The 19,588-nt window shown below is 44.3% G+C and overlaps 1 pseudogene; it reads left to right on the top strand.

Annotated features, from left to right (window-relative positions):
- The window catches only part of LOC143640946 (E3 ubiquitin-protein ligase RNF213-like), an 82,328-nt pseudogene extending 64,605 nt beyond the window's left edge, over positions 1 to 17,723 (top strand).
- The last annotated feature ends 1,865 nt before the right edge of the window (positions 17,724 to 19,588 follow it).

Raw genomic sequence — 19,588 nt, forward strand, 5'->3', positions numbered from 1 at the left:
ATGTATTTACTCGATGATAGGTGAAATACTTGATATATGTCTGTTACGTATAAATCATTAATTATATTAATGAGTTCTGTAGTTTCTTTGTTTAGTTTTTGTTGGTGAGACAGGTGTGCTAAAGTCATGCAGTATGATTGTGTTGTGATCAATTTCTTCTTGAAATTGAGAAGGGTTTTTTTTGATATACATAGAACCTCCAATGTTTGGGGCATACATATTTTATGATTGTTATGTTTTGTTGATGTATGGTTCCCTTAAGTTGTATCAAATGTCCTTCTTTACGTCTTCTTACTAACTTTGGTTTGATGTCCATTTTATCCATTAGTAGATGGAAACTCCTGCTTGTTTACATGGCCTATGTGAGTGGTATGTTTGTTCCTCCATCCTTTCACTTTCACCTTCACTATGTGAATGTCTTGCTATGAGATGAGTCTCTTGAAAGCAGCATATTTGGGGATTTTTTAAAAATCCAATCTGTAAATCTATATCTTTTGAATAATGAGTTTAGACCATTCACACTCAGGATTATTATTGAGACATTGTTTGTATTCCCAGTCATTTTGGTTTATTTTTGGTTTTTAACTTGACTTGGTTTCTCCTTTGAGTGGATTTTCCTTTAGTGTAGTTCCTCCTTTTACTGATTTTCATTGTTATTTTTATTTCCTCCTCATGTAACATTTTGTCAAGAATATTCTGTGGTGCAGATTTTTTTCATTGTAAATTCTTTTAATTTTTATCATGGAAGATTTTTATTCTGTCATCAAATTTGAGGCTTAATTTTGATGGGTACAAGATTCTTGGTTGGCATCCATTTTCTTTCAGAGCTTGATATATGTTGTTCCAGGATCTCTTAGCTTTGAAGGTCTCAGCTGAGAAATCTACTAAGATCCAAATTGGTCTATCCCTATATGTAATCTGAAAATTTAATCTTGTGGTTTTAAAAATTCTATCCTTTTTCTATATGCTAGGCATTTTCATTATAATGTGCTTTGTTGTGGATTTGTTGTAATTTTGTATATTTGCTTTTCTAAAAGCCTTTTGTTTTTAATTTTCCAATTCATTCTTCATGCTTGGGAGATTTCCTATTATTACTTCATTGAAGAGATTGTGCATTCATTTGGTTTGTATCTCAGTGTGTTCCCCTATTCAAGTAATTCTTATATTTGGTCTTTTCATGTTTTCCCATAATTCGTGAAGGTTCTGTTTATAGTTTCTCACCCTCTTCACTGTGTGGTCAACTTTATTTTCAAGATTATGTATTTTGTCTTTATTGCCTAAGGTTCTGTTTTCCAAGTATCTAGTCTACTGTTGGTGATTTCTATTAATTTTTGTATTTGGTTTATTGTTTCCTTCATTTTAAGGATTTCTGTTTTGTTTTGTTTTTTTTCACAGTCTCTATGTTTTTCTTGAAGTAACCTTTTGTTACCTGTATTTCCTCTCATATCTCTTTGGTTGAACAGTCAATTGTTGCCTGTATTTGCTCTTTTAATTTATTCTTTGTTCTGCAGATCATTTTAATTATGTACGTTTGGAATGGAATGTCAATGGAATCTATTATTGTATCAGCTTGGTGTGTTTCAAGCACTTTCCTCCCTTGTTTCTTCATGTCATCCATGTGTCTTCCTCTCTGGCAGTGTGGATTTGAGGTATTATAGTTTCCAACTTATAATCATGTAGTGACCCTGCATATTACCAATACCTTGCCTGTAGGAACCTGGAAGATGGTCTTGTTGGTCCTGCCTGTTGTCACTAAATGGAAGCCAGGGGAAAGCCACCCCATGCATCAGTAGATGGGGCCATAGCATGGTCACTCTCTTCCTACTGTGGAGTGGGCTGGAATCGCTATTGTCTGCTCCACCTCCTTCTGTGTGGCAGGAAGGCTGAAGTCACTGTCATCTGCTCCTTGTATTTTATTTAGAGACAGAGTCTCACTGAGTTGCTTAGCATCTCGCTTTTGTTGAAGCTGAGTTTATACTTGTGATTCTCCTGCCTCAGCCTCTCAAGCTACTGGAATTACAGGCATATGCCACCACACCAGCACCTTTTTTCTATTTTTTTAGTTGTAAATGAACACAATACCTTTATTTATTTATCTTTATGTATTTCTGAGCTTCAAATCAAGTGCCTCACTTGCTAGATGAGCTTTCTACCACTGAGCCACAACTGCATCCCCTCCCATTTTGCTTTAAAGATCCATTTATATACTATGTTGTTGTCATGGATCATGTGTGAAGTATCTTATATTTTGAGGATTATTGGTATTTTTAAAGATTTTTCTTTTCCTTGCATAGTTTTCCACTTCATCCAATTTGCTTCTTTCCATTGGCTTTTCCTCCTTTCTTTTCTTTACTGCACACTGAGGATGAAATATAGGCTTTTCTTTTTTATGATGCACTGAGCATCAAACCCCATGACTCACACATGGTAGGCAAACATTCTACCACTGAGCTACATAAGCCCTATTTTGGGTTTTTGGTATGTTCCCCATGCTAAAGCTTTTTCTATTCTGGTTGGAGATTTTTGTTTGCGTGTATAAAGACAGTCACCACAAATGGATTGATAGGCTAAGGGCTTCTGGTCCCTGGCCCCTGAGGCTCTGTGGCTACCCTTGAATTGATCTGGCTCTCGAGGGCTTCTCTTTAAGGCTGGTCACTTTTGCAGCCCCCTGCCTGCTGCCAGGTTTCTGGATCTAAGAGGGTGAGTAGGAGGGTGAGCTCCTCTACTCCAGTTTCCTGCCCTGGTGGCTGTGTGGTCCTCTTCATCCTTAAATTGAATACACCCTGTCCTTTGTAACTACCCAAGACAGGTATATGTCTAGAAGTGGCCTCCAGGCCTGAGAGCCCTTCAGGTGGTCCTTCCTGTCCCTTGAAAGGCAGAGGGCAGCCTCCATGGTGGAGTGAACTCTCACCAACTGCTTCTTTAACAGACTTTGAACACACTTCCTGTTCACTTTCTGCCTCCCTCAGTCTAGGGTGACCTTAGAAACTAGTGTCCTTTATTACCAGGTGCTTGTGCTTGGCCTGGCTGAGCTTATGTGTACTGTGGCCTCAAGGTCTGTGTTTTTAGGCCCCTGGAGTATCACTTGCCACTGGCGTGGTCATCTTTCCACTTCCCAGTGTGTGTTCCTATTGGGCTCCTTTTCTACTCTTCTCATTCCTGCTGGTTATGATCTTTTAAAAAGCAATTTCTAATCTGTCACTGGAGTTGGGTTTGGGAGGAAAGGAGATGGATATGTGTTTCCAACTGTCCTTTTCACAAAAGAGCTTACAGTCTGTTATTTATCATGAAAACTGATGAATGAGCCCACAGCAGGGTAGAGGGGAGAAGGAATGAATTCTTCCTGTGACAAAAATCCCAGCAATGGTGTTCACTTAGTTTTCTTAAGGCAGTGATTAGAAGTACTTATAAAGTAAAATAAGAAGCTATCATGACTAGCAGTTTAACTTCCATGCTTCCTTGTGGTTTCCAAAGTAGATTTTGCAGAGATTAAAGCAAGACACCTAGAAGACCTGAATTGCAAAAGACTGAATGAAACCATGAGTGTGAGCCAGCTGGAGTCCTCATCCTGTAAACAGATGACACATTACAACCTAGGCCCTGAGGTCCAGGAAATGGCTGAAAGGATAGACTCACTGACAGACAGCCACATCTTCCAGATCTTCTGGGAAGAAGCTGCAGAGTCATTGAATGATCCCAAAAGGGAATGTGAAAGGTGACCTCTTGCACTTACAGAGGCCTATGAGTACTTATACTCACCTTGTTATCAAAGGTTCATAAAACTATATCAGGATCTGAAGTTAAGAGATGTCACCTTGGCAGAAATTGATGTCATCTTCAAAGACTTTGTAAATAAATACAATGACCTGACTTTGGATCGCCAGATCATGTGTGAAGTACACCCTCAGGCCCCGAGGGGCTAGATATCAGAGCATGTTGAGCAGATCAAGGAGTACCATAGCATTCACCAGGCAATCAGCTCCGCCAAGGTTATCTGCAAGGTCAAAAAGAATTTTGGTTTGACTGGTGATTTCAGTGTTCTTTACACTTTAATAAGCTTTTTTAGTTATTTGCTGGGGACTCCTCTGAGGTGGGGGCCAACCTCAGACTCCTTGGAAGCCCCAGGGATTCTGGGATCCGCAGTGTGGCAACCCCTTGAAAGGCTCTGTTTGGGCTGCACTGAGGCTAGAACATTCCATGGCCTGCATTTTTACCTTTGTTTGAGATAGTGTGACTGTTCCTTAACTAGTGAGTTTTCTTGGGTCGATATGAGAACCAAAAATTCAGGAGAGAGAAACCATCCTCTTTCCAGAGGAATCTTATTTCACTAGGTCATAAAAGCACAGAAGGAAATATTTTGTCAATTGTTCAGGTACCTTTCCTAGTTCCAACCGGAAGTACCAAATGGTACATTGCTCCCTTCATAGGTCAGGCCTGAGTTTCTCCCTCCTGTTTCTTAGCCTCACATTTTTAAGATGTGTGTGGCCTATGTTTAGTAGAGACAGGCACGATAGTGCTTAAAATTTAGCAGAGTGTGGAATAGTCCATACCTAATCTTGAAACTTTCAGCAAGTCTGTAACTCTCATAAACAGAGAAACCCGAATCTGGCAGGGCTGCTGTGCAGAACAGGTTTCAAAGTCCTTGAAGGCTTCATCATGGCACTTAGGTACTGTGGACAGTAGCTTCCGTAGCATATCAAAGAGGGCCATGGAGGTCATACTATTTTTGGTGCAAGAGTGTGTCACACTCTTGCTGTAGCATCTTCTTGTCCAGGCTTGTGGGAAGGCAGGCATGGGTGATCTCTACAATAGCCCTCAGCAGAGCTTCATCTTGCAGACTGATGACTTTGAGGCCACCTGCCATTAGAGACTGGATCAGATCAGCTTGCAGCTCATCTAGGCCAAGAAGCTGCTACAAGACATCAGTGAGCCCCACTGCCAGTGTCTGGAGAAGCTGGCCCTGCAGAAGGAGCTGGTCAGCTGACTGCATGAGATTCTGGGAGGTACAGGGGTAGCTAATCTTCAGGTGTTTGCCAAGTTTTGCTCCTGAACTTGAGGACATCCCCCCTCAATCACATGTGTGTGTTAGTTGGAGTGCAGTGTCTGCTTCCAGTAGTTTGCCTCAGGACAGCTTTTCAGAGTTCTGATTAAAACTCTTTTCTTTGCTGCTCTCTCCATCTTTGGATGCTGGCATCATTTTCTTCAGTATCTTGCCTCCTTTTCTGCCTTCCAACTCATTCTGCTAGAGGACAAGGCAAGCTCTTGCACACAGGGGAATGTTGCTGCAGCAAGCTTGCAGAATCTGTGCATTTCTCTCCCAGTTCAGGGCTGGACAGCCTATGTGGTTGTGTAGATTAGATAGAGGGTGGTGGAGGGGAGGTAAGAAAGGCCAAACAGATGGAGCAGGAGCAGCACTGATGCACCACAGAGGCCTGGCAGGATACCTCCTGCTAGCACTGAGGCTCTGCTGGCTCCAGCTCTCATCCAGATCTGTGCTGCTTGTACTCCTGAGTCTGCTTTGATGTATAATCTTTGGTAATTAACTCAGAAGAATTATCTCAATTTCTAAAAAATAACTAATTATACACATATTATTTACCAACTGAACCTGTTTTTGTTTAAGTGATGATGTTTGTGAATTAAAGGAAATAAGGTGCACACAAGCCTAGTACAGTGCCTGGGAATTATTTGGTAGAGGTTAGATGTTGATCAGTGGTGTCATCATATCCTGCAAAAGACAAGGTATCCTGGAGTCCTAACTGAAGGAAGGAAGTGGGAGTAGGCCCTAGATGTTTACTTAGTGTCTATTGATGGCCTTGCCTCACTAAGGATCATGCCCCAGGTATGAGTTGTGCAACATCCTGGAGTGGTCCTCTGCAAGTCCCCTTTCTGTCCCAGGCATCATTGAGCTCCAGGTGTTTGTGGACCTTGCCTTCATCTTGGCTGAAGAAAATGACATTGATGTGGACTGGGTGGTCTGCTTTCATGATGCTGTGCAGGGCTATGCGTTCCTGCTGTATAAGCTGGACAAGAAGGCAAGCTTCGGCGAGTTCATGAAACTGCTGAAAGAACTCTGGAAGGCTCTGCAAAATGATCCTCACCTTCCCAGTAAGCTGGTGAGTCTTGTTCCTTGTTCAAAGACATGGTGATCTTGCAACCCTGGGGAACTTCTGTGCTTTGAGGCCACACAGGCAGCCATTTAAACTGATGTTGAAAACCAGCTTTTCTTCATGAATGGAAATGCTTTCTTTGCCTTGGGTTGGAAGAGAGTTATGGAACTGCATATCAAGAGCAGTCTCCACCCTACAATACAAGTGTGAAAACAGCACAATAGGAAGTTTAAAAGAGGGTTACAGTGGTTCGGTTCTCTGAATGGTAGTAATTGTCTTTTATTTTATTACTTTTGGGTATTTTTAACAATTGATATTGACTAATTTTTTATCAGAAAAATATGAACATTTAAGTAAATTGTCTATACCAGAGTCTGAGTTAACCTTCACTACGTAACTCACCCAATGAGCAAAGATGCCCAGAGACCTGCACTGGCCTTGAGACAGCTGGTCCTGCATGTGGTTGAAGGGTAGGGAGATGGACAGAGAGAGCAGTTTGCAGTTTGCCTGCTAGAAGCTCATATTCTCTTAAAATTTTTCTAAGTTTTTTTGGTCATACTCAGGGACCATGGCAGGACATTAAGAACTTAGGGATCCTGTTCAGTCAGGCATTTCTCCTCAGAGGGTCTTTGTTCTGGGAACCCAGGAGGATGGTGGCCTGTCACCAGAGGGCACAGCCTGTAGTCATCTAACCAATCATCCATAAGTACAGGCCATGTGCACTCCAGTGTCAGCTAGGAACCTGGCACCATTGCATCCACAATGAGTGGTCAGTGTCCTGGGGTACCAGAAAGGGGTACCTGAGGCAACCTCAGGAAATGGGCAAGAAGTTATGCCTAGAGCCCTGGAAGAGGGTGGCTGGAGTTTGCCCAGCAAGAGCAGAGGCATGAGGAGGACAGGAAGGAAGACAGTCATTCAAACTTTGGTCCATGTTCTCTGCATTTGTCCCAACAGTGAGATTCTGCCAGAAACTTGGATTGGCTGAAGACAGTGAAGGAAAGCCATGGGTCCATCAAGCTCTCTTCCCTGTCCCTGGCCACAGCAATCAACAGAAGAGGCATCAATGAGATCAGGGCATCCACAGGCAACCAGAAGGTGAGCCCTCCCAGATTCTAAGTATGGTGTTGGTGGCGTGCACTGGCCTGTTGCAGAGTCTGGGTTTCAGCCACCAGAAAATTGCTTCTAAACATGTTCTGCATCCTAGATCTCCCCAGATGCCATCCTGCACCTGATCCTCCCTGGGGGTCACAGTGGCCTGGAGCCAGATCACTCCTATACATTGGAAGACCTGAAGGATTTTTTAAATAAGCTGATGCTGATGTCTGGCAAGAAAGACCACAAGAGAATGGAAGTGAAGAGGTTTTCTGAGGTAAGCAGGTGCCCCTGTTTCCTCAGGCTGGGCATGCTCACTGCCCCACTGCCTGCAAAAGGAAACAGGCAGGGGTTGGCCTCTGGTGGACAGGGTGGCTCCAGAGAGTGTAGCTCATGGGTCTGCAGGGTGCACCTTGCCTGGAGCCACATCTGAGGTGGGACAGACCCTGGAGGCATCAGCTACTCCTTAACAGCATCAGAAAGATCTCACTACTGTTGGTCAATCCACTGCATTTAACAGGACGTGATCAGGTAGATACTCCTTAAGAAGAAGTATGAATGGCTTCATTTACTCTGTAAATTTGTAAAATCAAACATCTCAAGATTCTAATGGGCACTCTTCATCAAAACTAAAGTAACCAAGCCAGGTGTGATGGCACATTCCTGTAACTCCAGCAACTCAGGAGGTTGACACATGAGGATTGCAAGTTAAAGGCCAGACTCAGCAACTTAGTGAGATCTTGTCTCAAAATAAAAAGGGCTGGAAACATAGCTCAGTGGTATGTTTCCATTCAATCTCCAGTACAAAAAAAACTGAAGTAAATGTTGACACAGGTTATTGATTTATATAATAGTCTCTATCTCATGTAAAGGTTCTTTTCTTACAGTTTATTTGCACTTTACAATTGACATTTTTTTCCCCAGTGCTGGATAGAAAGCCAGGGCCTAGCACATACTAAGCAAGTGCTCTACCACTGAGCATAGCCCAGCCCACAGTCTACATTCTTATCTGCTACCTGATCTCTTCCTGAAGGTGGCTGCCCTCTCCCTAGGCTCATCATGTTTCCCAGTGACCCTATGGGAGGAGTGAACCCAAGCCGCTTGAAGTAGAACTCCTGTGTGTCTAGATTGGTATGTCCCCCTGCAGTAGCTCACTGTGACATCTGCCTCATGCCTCTGTTTCCCCCAGTTATTCTGCCATGTGCAGTGGCTTGTGCAAGCCTTCCTGAACCTATATTCTGTGAGAAACTTGCTGTTCCAAATCTGGACTGCCGAAGTCTACTGTTGCCCCAGGAATGGCATCTCCATCTGCATGGACTTCCACTTGGAGTTGGTAAGCCAGCTGACAGAGAGTGGGGATGTCACCCAGCTGCTGGAAGCCCTCTGTAGGCAGATGGAGCACTTCCTGGATGACTGGAAGGAGATGGTGAGCAGGAATTACAGGGAGCAATTCTACCTCAACTTCTACATGGCTGAGCGCCTGGTCCACCTGAGCACGGAGCTCAGGAAGCAGAGTCCCAGCAAAGCTGCCCTCATGATTCTGTCCTTCATCAAAGACAACTGCACCCCAGCTGACATCATAAGGGCTATTGAGGGGTTCAAGGAGGCCACCAGACACTGTGTAAGGACAGTGATGGAAGAATTACCACCATTGCAATCCTCTAAGATCAGTCTGGTGACCAAGCTGAGGGCTATCATGGAACAGTTCCTGGAAAGCATGAGAGTCTTTCTGCCTGGCTACCTGGACCTGGAGGCCCTGGGCTATTGTCTGGCTCACCTGGCCAGGATGGGTGACCCATGGAGCGGTCTCTCCATGAGGGCCTTCAGGCTGGCCAGCCCAACCTGGTCATGTGTGGCCCCTCTGAGGTGCTGTTGGCTGCCCTGGCCATCTACATGCAGGCCTCAGTCCATTACCTGCCCCACCTTCAATGAGGTACTACTCTGTACCCCAGGGACCATGTTTGAGCAGGTGGCCCTGCTCTTGCACCATGGCCTGGCTCCAGTTTCCTGAGGGCAAAAGGTCTGCAGCCTGTTATTCACAGACTAGTTGAGCTACAAGTTGGCCTGCCAGGCAAAGGCCCTATTCCATAGCCTGTGCACACAGTGTCCCTTAGAGGACTACCAGCTGGTGATGGTATGTGACATCACAGGAATGCTGTTCCCTGCCCTCAGCTTTCAGCCAGCACAAAGTCCACCTCATCCCCCAAGCACCCTTCTGTGCCATCCAGGCCTACTTGGCACATCACTACCAGGTCCCAGTACAGACTTTGTTAGTGGCAGCTGTGTTCAGAGACCAGATGTGTGTGGGGATTGTGGCCTTGGAGAGAGAAGGAATAATGAGAGCCCTGGGGTGGGCAGGCAGTTTCTCAGGGCTTCCAAGTGACCCCTGCTTCTGTAGTAGTGGGCACCTCAGATAACACCCCTCTGCAGGTGGGAAAGTGAGTCTCAGGAGGGTCTGACTCCCTGCAATCAGTGCATCCCCTAGATTTTTTCTCCACCCAGGTTGTAATTCCTGGGAGCCCTGCTCCTCTCCTTGTGTGGACTTCTCTACACTTTTTTCCTGCATAACCTCCTTTGATCTTTTCCAGGTTGTGTTGAAAAACCAGCCTCTATCTCAGAGCAAAGCCTGTCCAAGGAAGGGACATGACCTTTGTCCTTGGAAAGACCCACAGAGCGCTCCTAGGCACATTCCCACCCTGCTAAGTGGTTTATCCACAAATAACAGGAGAGATCTTCTGTGCCAGGTTTCACTGAGTCAGTCAGGCTGAGACCCATAGTAACCTCCAGGTGGAGACCCATAGTAACCTCCTAGCAGCCACCAATCAGCATGAAACAGGGAAATACCTGGGGTGCCAGATGACCCTCCCAGTAGTTTATGGTGTTGGGAAACCATGAAATTCAGCATGAACACCCCTCTTGGCTTAAACCAATCAGTTCAAATGAATCCCCCTTTTGTAGTTACCAATCACCCCTACCCAATTTGTTTCCGCCAGTGAATGTGCTAATCATGTTTTAGAGTTGTTATTTGATTTTCCCGCGGTGTGTGATGATTTGCTAAGAGATGCTATGATGTATGTGGGGGTTCCTGCCTTCTCCAAAGAATGTATAAAACTGCTGCAAACCCTGGGCTTGGGGCCTTTCAGTGTCACCAGTTGCTGTGTACATGCAGAGGACCGAGCTAGCTCGCAATAAACACCTCTTTGCTGTTTATATCGATCTTGGTCTCTGGTGGTTTTTTGGGGGTCCTGAATTCGAGCATAACAGTGTTGATGTGAGCAGAAGAGGCACAGCTGCTCTGGCTCCAGGAGAAGAGTGCCTTTGTACCTTCCCTTTAGTCACTGTTATGTTTCCTTGGAAAGAGGTGGTGACTTCCATTCTGTTGACTTCAACCTGTGAGCATCACTGAGCCCTTTCCAGACACAACCTGATCTCTCCTCCCCCAAGGAACATGCCTATGCTTTTACTTTATTACACTTCCATCACTGTCATCATGGAGAATGTGAGGATGCTGGGTGGGTGACAGCTCGGGACTCTGGCTTCATGGTGGAGTTGTTCTCTAATATGATGTTCTGTTGTATCAGTTTTAAATTTTATACAGAGAAGTAACTTTTAAAAAATTTTTTAACTGGGGATTAACCCCAGAGGTGCCCTACCCCAGCCTTTTTTATTTTATATTTTGAGATATGGTCTCACTAAGTTGTTTGGGGCCTTACTAGGTTACTGAGGCTGGCCTTGAACTTATAATGATCCTATCTTGGCATCCCAAGCTCCTGGGATTATACGCATGTGCCACTGCTCTTGGCAGAGAAGTAACTTCTAATATATCTGAATCTCTTCTTCTTGGATCCAGAGGCTTAGGATCTAATTTTCTTGTTTTAACATTACACGGAAATCTCTCTATGTGAAGAGACTGCATGAAAAACTGAAAAAGAAATTCATCAGTGAAAAGGTGCCTTTAAAGATTGTTCAGTGACTGACTCTCAGGTGGATGAGGGCCAGGTCCTGGGCTCCCTGCTTTCTTTCTGGGATGCTCAGTATTGGAAAACACCCATGATATTCCACTTTGATGTGACTGCTTTGGTAAGTGTCCACATTGCAACTGAATGGCTACATCAGAAGTCTCACATTCCCAGGGCCCCATCTGCTTCTCCTTGTATGAAGAGTCCTTTCCTTCTTCACTTGCCTGTAGTAAGTACCCTTCTCTCAAAGAAGAAGACAGGAGGGTGCTGGGGTTTGGGAAGAATGGTTGGCAATTGTGTATTTTCAAACCCGTGCTTCTATGTCTTTAGGAACAGACTGGAACTTGGGTCTTTCTTTTCAAAATCCTCATTTTGCAATACCTAATGGATATAAGTGGGAAAATGTGGCTTCAGAACCCATTCCATTTATATATCATTGAAATTCCAGAAGGAAACTCAGTACTGCCAAAAAGGTCTACAAAGCTGGTATTTACACAAGGCATTTGATTCTGTGGCCTGTAGCCTGGGTTGACACATCTTGATTGTTTTCCACTTTCACCTTAGGGGAGCTATGAGTACATGTAAGGGAAAATGCATGCTTGGACTTAAATCTTAATGATATCTATAATGATGATACTCTCGTGTTGATTGATAGCATCTTGGATTTGTCTGGATATGTCAGATTGGTCCTATGTCTGGGTTGAATCCCAGGCATTCTGAGTGTGGGAAATTCCTCTGTTGATGGCCACTGTCTCCCTTACTGCTAGTGAAGATGGCATTGAGACTTCATTTATGGAAATCTGTTAGCTGAGACTGCATGAAAACTTGAAAAAAATAGTTCAACTGTGAAAATGTGCCTTTTGTTGCACATGTGTTCATGCATGGTGGAGAGATGAAGCCACAGGATGGGAAATAGCTTTCTGGTTCATAATGCAGCTGCCATAGTTGAGGTTCTGTAATGCTCTAACATGCAGATGCCAGCCTCTGTGAACAAGAGGCTGCAGAAAGCCATGTGTATTCAAGTGACTGTTTTCATAAAGGCCTATCCACAGGAGACCACATGGAGGGTTAACACATATGGGCGTCTTTCAGGAAAACAAATTCTAACTTCTATTTATGTCTCTTCTTTGCAGAATCCACATGTCCCTCAGTTCAGTTTTTTTGACATCTTCCCCAGAGTCACCTGCAAACCTCCAAAGAAGTGACAGCTATGGAGCTGAGCCCTGAGAGGAGCTTCATAGAGCCTGGAATAGATGAGAGAGAGTTCTGCAGTGCTACTTCCCAAAGACCTTTCCAATATTTAAAAAGATTCCATCAAAACAAAACCTAGACACATTTCAATATCAAGAAGACTCAGTGGAGTGCATCCAGCACCTTCTAATATATTGTGGGGTCATAAACCCCTCGTGGTCTGAGCTCCAGAACTTTGTTTGGTTCCTCAACTCTCAGCTCAAGGACTGTGAGGCCTCTGTGTTCTGCAATGCAGACTTTACTGGAGATATACTACAGGGCTTCAAGAACTTTGTGGTTACCTTTATGATTGTCATGGCAAGAGACTTTGCTACACCAACACTTCATACTTCTGACCAAAGCCAAGGGAAGCACACAGTCACCATGGATGGGGTTGATGAAGAAGAACTTGCCCCATTCACTCTCTGGAGGAGGTGGGAGTCAGAGCCTCACCCATAGGTGTTCTTCAATGGTGACCACGAGACCATGACATTCATAGGCACCATCTCTGGGCAAATGAGAATGGCAACATTGATGCCATCAACCATCTCAATGGGGAGATAATCAGGAAAGATGCCATGACTGAAGAACTGTACAGGGGGTTGTTACTTCAGGGGGTTTCCTTCAATGTTGACTTTGATAACCTACTCAGACATGAGAAACTCTTGAGACTCCTGCCAGCTACTAGGAATTCCTCAGACCCTTATCCCTGATGAAGCATATGATCTTACAATGGACAACATGCTCAAGATTCTGGCCATTTAAATGTGGTTCTGGTGTGGGATCCCAGTTATCATCATGGGAGAAACCGGCTGTGGGAAAACCAGGCTCATTAAACTCCTTAATGATCTGCAGCATGCTGATGCCTGGGCTAAGACCATAAAACCGGTCAAGGTCCATGGAGGAACAACTGCAGCTTTGATTCACTCCAAAGACTTAGAGGCTGAGAAAACTTCCTTATCCAATAAGAACCAACAGCAGTTAGACACCATCTTGTTTTTTGACAAAGCCAACACAACAGAAGCCATAAGCTGTATTAAGGAAGTCTTGTGTGACTATACTGTGGATGGCCAGTCCCTGGAGGAGGACTCAGGCTTGCACATACATCATAGCTGCCTGCAATTCTTACAGGAAGCACTCCCAATAGACCATCTGCCATTTGGAGTCAGGTGGTTTGGGATACAGGGTCAGTTCAGAGAAGACAGCAGACAGGCTGTGCTCAATTCCCCTCAGACAGCTGGTGTACCATGTTCACACCCTGCCCCTGAGGCTGATTCTTCTAGTGTGAAATTTTGGGCAGCTAAATAGCACTGCTGAAAAGCTCTACATCCAGCAGATGGTGCAGAGACTGTTGGACTACATCAGGATCAGTGAGGATGAGACTCATGTGATCACAGAAGTGCTCTCTGCCTCTCAGAGGTTCATGAGCAACACTGAAAGTAAGTGCAGTTTTGTCAGCCTCTGGGATGTGGAGTGCTATTTGAAGGTGTTCACTTGGTTTCATGGCTGCAGCAAAATGCTATTGGTGAAGCTGAACACCTTTATCTGTGAGATCAGTGTCAGCAAAAATAACTTCAGGAGAGACCCCATCTTCTGTTCTCTGGTCCTGGATGTGGGGGTCTGTTACCATGAATCCATAAAGGAGAAGGAATCCTACTGCAGAGCCATTTGCAGGTATTTTCCACAACCATATGATGACAGAAGGGTCATCCTGGATGAGATCAGGCATGCACAGGGTCTTTTCCTGAGTGAGATGCCTCTGAGAAAAACCATAGCCAGGAACCTGGCTCTGAAGGAGAACTTCTTCATGATTATCATCTGCACTGAGCTAAAGATACCCCTCTTCCTGGTGGGAAAGCCTGGCACCTCCAAATCTCTTGCCAAGACCATCATGGCAGATACCATACAGGGCCAGGCCTCACACTCCACTCTATTCCACAGCCTGAAGCAGATCCACCTGGTGTCATTCCAGTGTACCCTCCACTGCACCCCACAGGGCATCATGAACACCTTCAAGCAGTGTGCTCACTTTCAGCAGGGGAAGGACCTGCAGCAGTATGTGTCTGTGGTGGTGTTGAATGAGGTTGGCTTGGCAGAAGATTCCCCGAAAATGCCCCTGAAGGCTGTGCACCCATTGCTGGAAGATGGGTGCACTGAAGGTGACCCTAACCCCCACCAAAAAGTTGGCTTCATAGGTATTTCCAACTGGGCCCTTGACCCTGCCAAGATGAACCAGGGTAATTTGTGTCCCACGGCAGCCCCAGTGAGAAGGAGCTCATAGAGAGTGCCAGAAGGATCTGCTCTTCAGACAGTCTGGTGCAGGACAGGGTCCAAGGGTACTTTGCTCCTTTTGCCAAAGCCTATGAAACAGTGTGCAGCAGGCATAACAAGGAATTTTTTTAGGCTTCACAACTATTATAGCCTCATCAAGATGGTCTTTTCCACTGCCAGAGCATCTAACAAGAAGCCTTCTCCACAGGATATAGCACAGGCAGTCCTTCAGAACTTCAGGGGCAAAGGTGACATCTCTGCTTTGGACATCTTCATGGCCAATTTACCTGCGGCCGTGTGCGTGGGAGAGGTCAGTCAGCACCCTGGAACTCATCAAGCAGAGTTGGGGAACTGGAAGAAGCTGAATCCCGCTACTTGCTCATACTGACCCAAAACTACATGACCCTGCAGATCCTGCAGCAGTCATTCTTCAGTGAGGACCAGTAGCCTGAGATCATCTTTGGTTCCAGTTTTTCCTGGGATCAGGAGTACACCCAGATCTGAAGAAACATCAACCAGGTGAAGATCTGCATGAAGACAGGAAAGATGGTGGTGCTGCTGAACCTGCAACACCTCTATGAGAGCCTGTACAATGCACTCAACCAGTACTACATCTACCTCGGGGATCAGAAGTATGTGGACCTTGGGCTTGCCACTCATCATGTCAAGTGTCGGGTCCACCCTGACTTCCACCTGCTTGTCATTGAGGAGAAAAATATGGTGTACGATCAGTTCCCCATGCCCCTCATGAACCGGCACTACCTGGACCTCAGCTCAGTGCTGCAGGGGGTGGCAAAAGAACATCATGCAGGAGCTCATGCAGTAGGCAGAGCAGTTTGCTGATGTGAAGGCCCATCAATTCCTTGCTGGGCACAAGTACAGCCCTGCTGATGTTTTTATCAGCTTCCATTCCGACGCCTATGCCTCCATGGTACTGCAGGCTGTGAAGAGGCAGGGCCCTGGGGACCTGATGGAGGAGATGTACCACAGGGTGTCTGAGGAGACCAAGCTGATTCTACTGTATTGTGCCACACCAGATGCTGTGGTGCAGCTTAGCATCTCCACTCTGGGCTCATTTGTGGTGCAGGCGCTGTAACACAAATACTGGAACAAGCAGAGCACCACTCTTTTGCAGATTTCCTCCAGGCCCATCTTCACAATGTGGACCTGGAGAACCATGCCATCTTCACAGAGGTGACTACCCCCACAGCCTTTTCTTTTTCTCTTTCACCCATGAGCCCTCTATCTCCAGTGCCAGAAGGTCTCAACTCTGTTTAAGGCACTATTCAGTTTGGGAAACCCGTATGTCCCTCCATGATAGGCACAATAAGGATAAGTCCATTTTGGCCTCTCTCACATGTTTGTGAGCAGAGCTCTATTCTGAGAGCAGTACAGAGCACAACGTTCAGTTCCCAGAATACTGGGCCCACCTGGGATATAAGTGATTGGCCTGCTTCTCATCCTTGGACAGCCTAAGAGTAAAGGATGAGGATGCCTCCCATTCAGATGCCCTTAGTCTCATAGGTGAAAGCTGCGCAGCCATGTGGGGGAATAAATCATAGTTGGTTCTCCTTAAAAGACATCTCCTGGGCTTGCCATGAGGGCTGGCTGGGTAGATGTCAGAGGCAGAGGCCTCCTTGATGCACAGGTGTTGAGTCTGAATCTGCATCTGTGCAGGAGTCTAGGAAGGGACCGCTGACAGAGCTTGAAATTCAGGCTGTGAGTGCCGGGTTGTGGAGATGGGACAGGTGGAGAGACATGTGGAGGGGCTTGTGGACAGCCTTGAGCTTGATCTTGACTGCACAGAGAGGAGCTATAAAGGAAAGTGTATGTAGACATGCCCTAATGGCTGGGTGATGAAAAGACAGTGGTGTAAGAGAGTGACATTGAGAGGAGGGATCTGTCAGGAAGCTTCTGGCATGGTGCAAACTGCAAATGGTTAGCAGGCAGTGTGGCTGGGCTAATCATCAATTCCATGGAGGGGTGGCAGGAGGTGGAGGACAGCCTTCCTGAGCTCATTGCAGCTTTGTGCAATCATCATGGAGACCCCAAGAAGTGGCAATGTGTTTGGGAGCCAGTGGTAACATCTGTTTTGGATAGGTTTGGATGTCTGCTGTGTGGTTGGATGTAGGAATGACAAGCTTGTCAGTAAGGCCAGGTCCAGAGAAGGGGTCTGGAGCCAGGCAGAGTGGCACATACCTGTAATCCCAGTGAATTAGGAGGTTGATGCAAGAGGATTTAGAGTTCAAATCCATCCTCACAACTTATGGAGGCCCTAAGTAACTTAGCAAGACCCTGTCTCAAAATAAAAATTAAAAGGAAGGGCTGGGTTATTGCTCAGTGGTTTAACCCCTGCATTGTTCCCTGGTACCAAAAAAATGGGGTCTGGATAGCTGAGATCCTATGTGCCTGGGAATGTCTGGGTTTTCACCATGGGATATGGTCCATGGCAGAGAATGGAAAACTACTGAGGGGAAAGAGAGTTGTCAGTGGCTAACTCCATTTGATAGCATGAAGTCAGATTACAAGATGTAATGGCATTGTTCTGGGCCCTAAAGGGTCAAAAGGCTCTCAGGTAGGGTCCAAAGCTGGAAGAGAGACATTGGAATCTCAGAAGGAGATAAAGGCTTCTTTTAGTCAGGGCAAGTCTTCTTTCTGCCATCTATTAGCCCTGGAGGTCCTGCTTGCCTCAGCCACTCCTTGTATATAAAAACTGCTCTGGGTTGGGCTTCTTCCTGTCTGAGTGCCCACTGGCTCTTGGTTCTGACCTGGTGCTCTGTGCCCTTACTTGAATTCCAGCTGATGACTTGTGTTCCCATGTTTCATGCCCATGTTCAGATGCCCTTAGTGTCATAGGTGAAAGCTGCGCAGCCAGGTGGGGGCATGGATCATAGTTGGTTCTCTTTAAAAGACACCTCCTGGGCTGGCCTTCTCCAGACTGCTGATGAGCCATGACTGCTAGGCCCTATGGGTAGAAGTGAAGGGCTTGGCCCTGAAACTTGTGATCTTGTCACTGCAGCAGTTTGACACTGAGTACTCATTCCTCAAGGAAGTTTGGTGAGGTGTCATACCTGCCCATTACCCTTGGCCCCTGCCCTGGGAATGTAGTGTGGCATGCCAGAGTGTGGTAACCACTAGTAAGGAACTCTGATTACTATGAGAGGGTCATTGCTCAGCCTCCTGATATGTGAATACTTACCAGTGACTTCAATTTTTAAAAATTTTCAAGACAGTTCCATTTATTTTTCATGGAACACTCTATTACTAGATATTTTATTAAACTTATGAGTAGACTTTAAGATCATGAATAGGGTATGAAAACATAAGGGAGAGTAAAACAGTAATATTAGAAAATTGATATACTTCAAATATCATGCACTTATCTGCTTGTGCATAACAATGAAAAAATTCAGTTAATTTCAACATCTACTTAGTATCATCATGTAAATCAATCATAGGTAATGCATTTTTTTTCTTAAACTTCTGACATTCTAAAAGAGGGAAAATAATGGACACATGCACAAAAGTGGCACAATGAATGATCTAGAAAATACCCAGATAAGGAATGTAGAGGCAGAAGAGAGCAATGCATTTAAATGATATTTCACAAAAGAGATAAAGGATTAATTATACCTTGATGGTAGTGGATTGCTGGAGAAAAAGTGCAAGATAAAGAGAATGAATCCAAAGTTTGGACAGGAGAAAAAAGCTGACTTCTGGGAAGTTGGGCTGACTTAGGTCTGGATTTATACTGGAGTATGGGGAGATAAGGTCAGACTGATAAAGGTTGGGATCATATTACAGGATTGTTTAAAACACTTGTGAAATTCTGATATCAAGTCATAGACCCAAGATACATATCAAACTGTGTTAGATGGTAGGCATACTTACTTAAATCCCACCATTCTAGGAGACACAGTTGGCATGGGGTATAAGTGAAAATGTTTTTAAGTTACCCTCTTTAATAAAATGGTAAGTAAAGAACTTCCCAATTTTATGGTTTATTTTTTATTGTTTCTTTTCACTTGTATATGACAGCAGAATCCATTTTGATACAATTATACAAGCATGGAGTATATCATAGTCTAATTAGAGTTCCATTATTAGGTATTTGGTGGTGAAATTCACTGTGTTGTTTTCATATATGTACGTGGAAACCTATGTCAGATTAATTCCAATGTCTTTACTTCTCTTATTCCCCTTCCCATAACAAAATTCCCCATTGTCTAATCTACTGCACTCCTATTCTTCCTTTACTAGCCCCTAATTGTGGGTTAGCTTCCACCTATCAGAGAAAACATATAAACTTCAATGTAGAAACACCTACTATATAAAAGTAAATTTTCAAATCTTTTAAAATTAGTTAAACATAATATATTTTATGGCCTTCAAGTATGCATCATTCTTGAATATTTCAATACAGATATATTATTTTTTGAACTAAGAGCATTTCCCTGGAAACTATTTACATAATAGATGAAATTAATAATATCTTTAACAATTAAAACTATAGGCCATCAATAACACTGAAGTTATGTGTATACAGATTATGAAGACCTTATTAATTTGGACCCTTAAGTAATCTCTACTGCAGATCTAAACTAAAATTTCAAGTAAATTTAATAAAATTAATTCAAACAAGATTCAATTGTCAAGAGATTGTTAAATTTATTGAGCATTACCATAGATTTAAACCAATTCATTCAATTAATATTGGGTATTTTTAAAGAAGGAACATCTTATTATGTTATAATCACCTCCATAAATGGGGATTAGAGCCACTGTAGAATATTTATCTATGGATTTTTAATGTAACTATCCTGTTTATTGCAAGAAGCTGTTAACCAAAATTAATAACCCTAATTATATGCAACACCTGCAATATGTATCATTAAATAAAATTATACATGCACTTTAAAAATATAT

The sequence above is a fragment of the Callospermophilus lateralis genome, unplaced genomic scaffold (assembly GCF_048772815.1).
Source record: "Callospermophilus lateralis isolate mCalLat2 unplaced genomic scaffold, mCalLat2.hap1 Scaffold_79, whole genome shotgun sequence".
Classification (NCBI taxonomy): Eukaryota; Metazoa; Chordata; class Mammalia; order Rodentia; family Sciuridae; genus Callospermophilus; species Callospermophilus lateralis.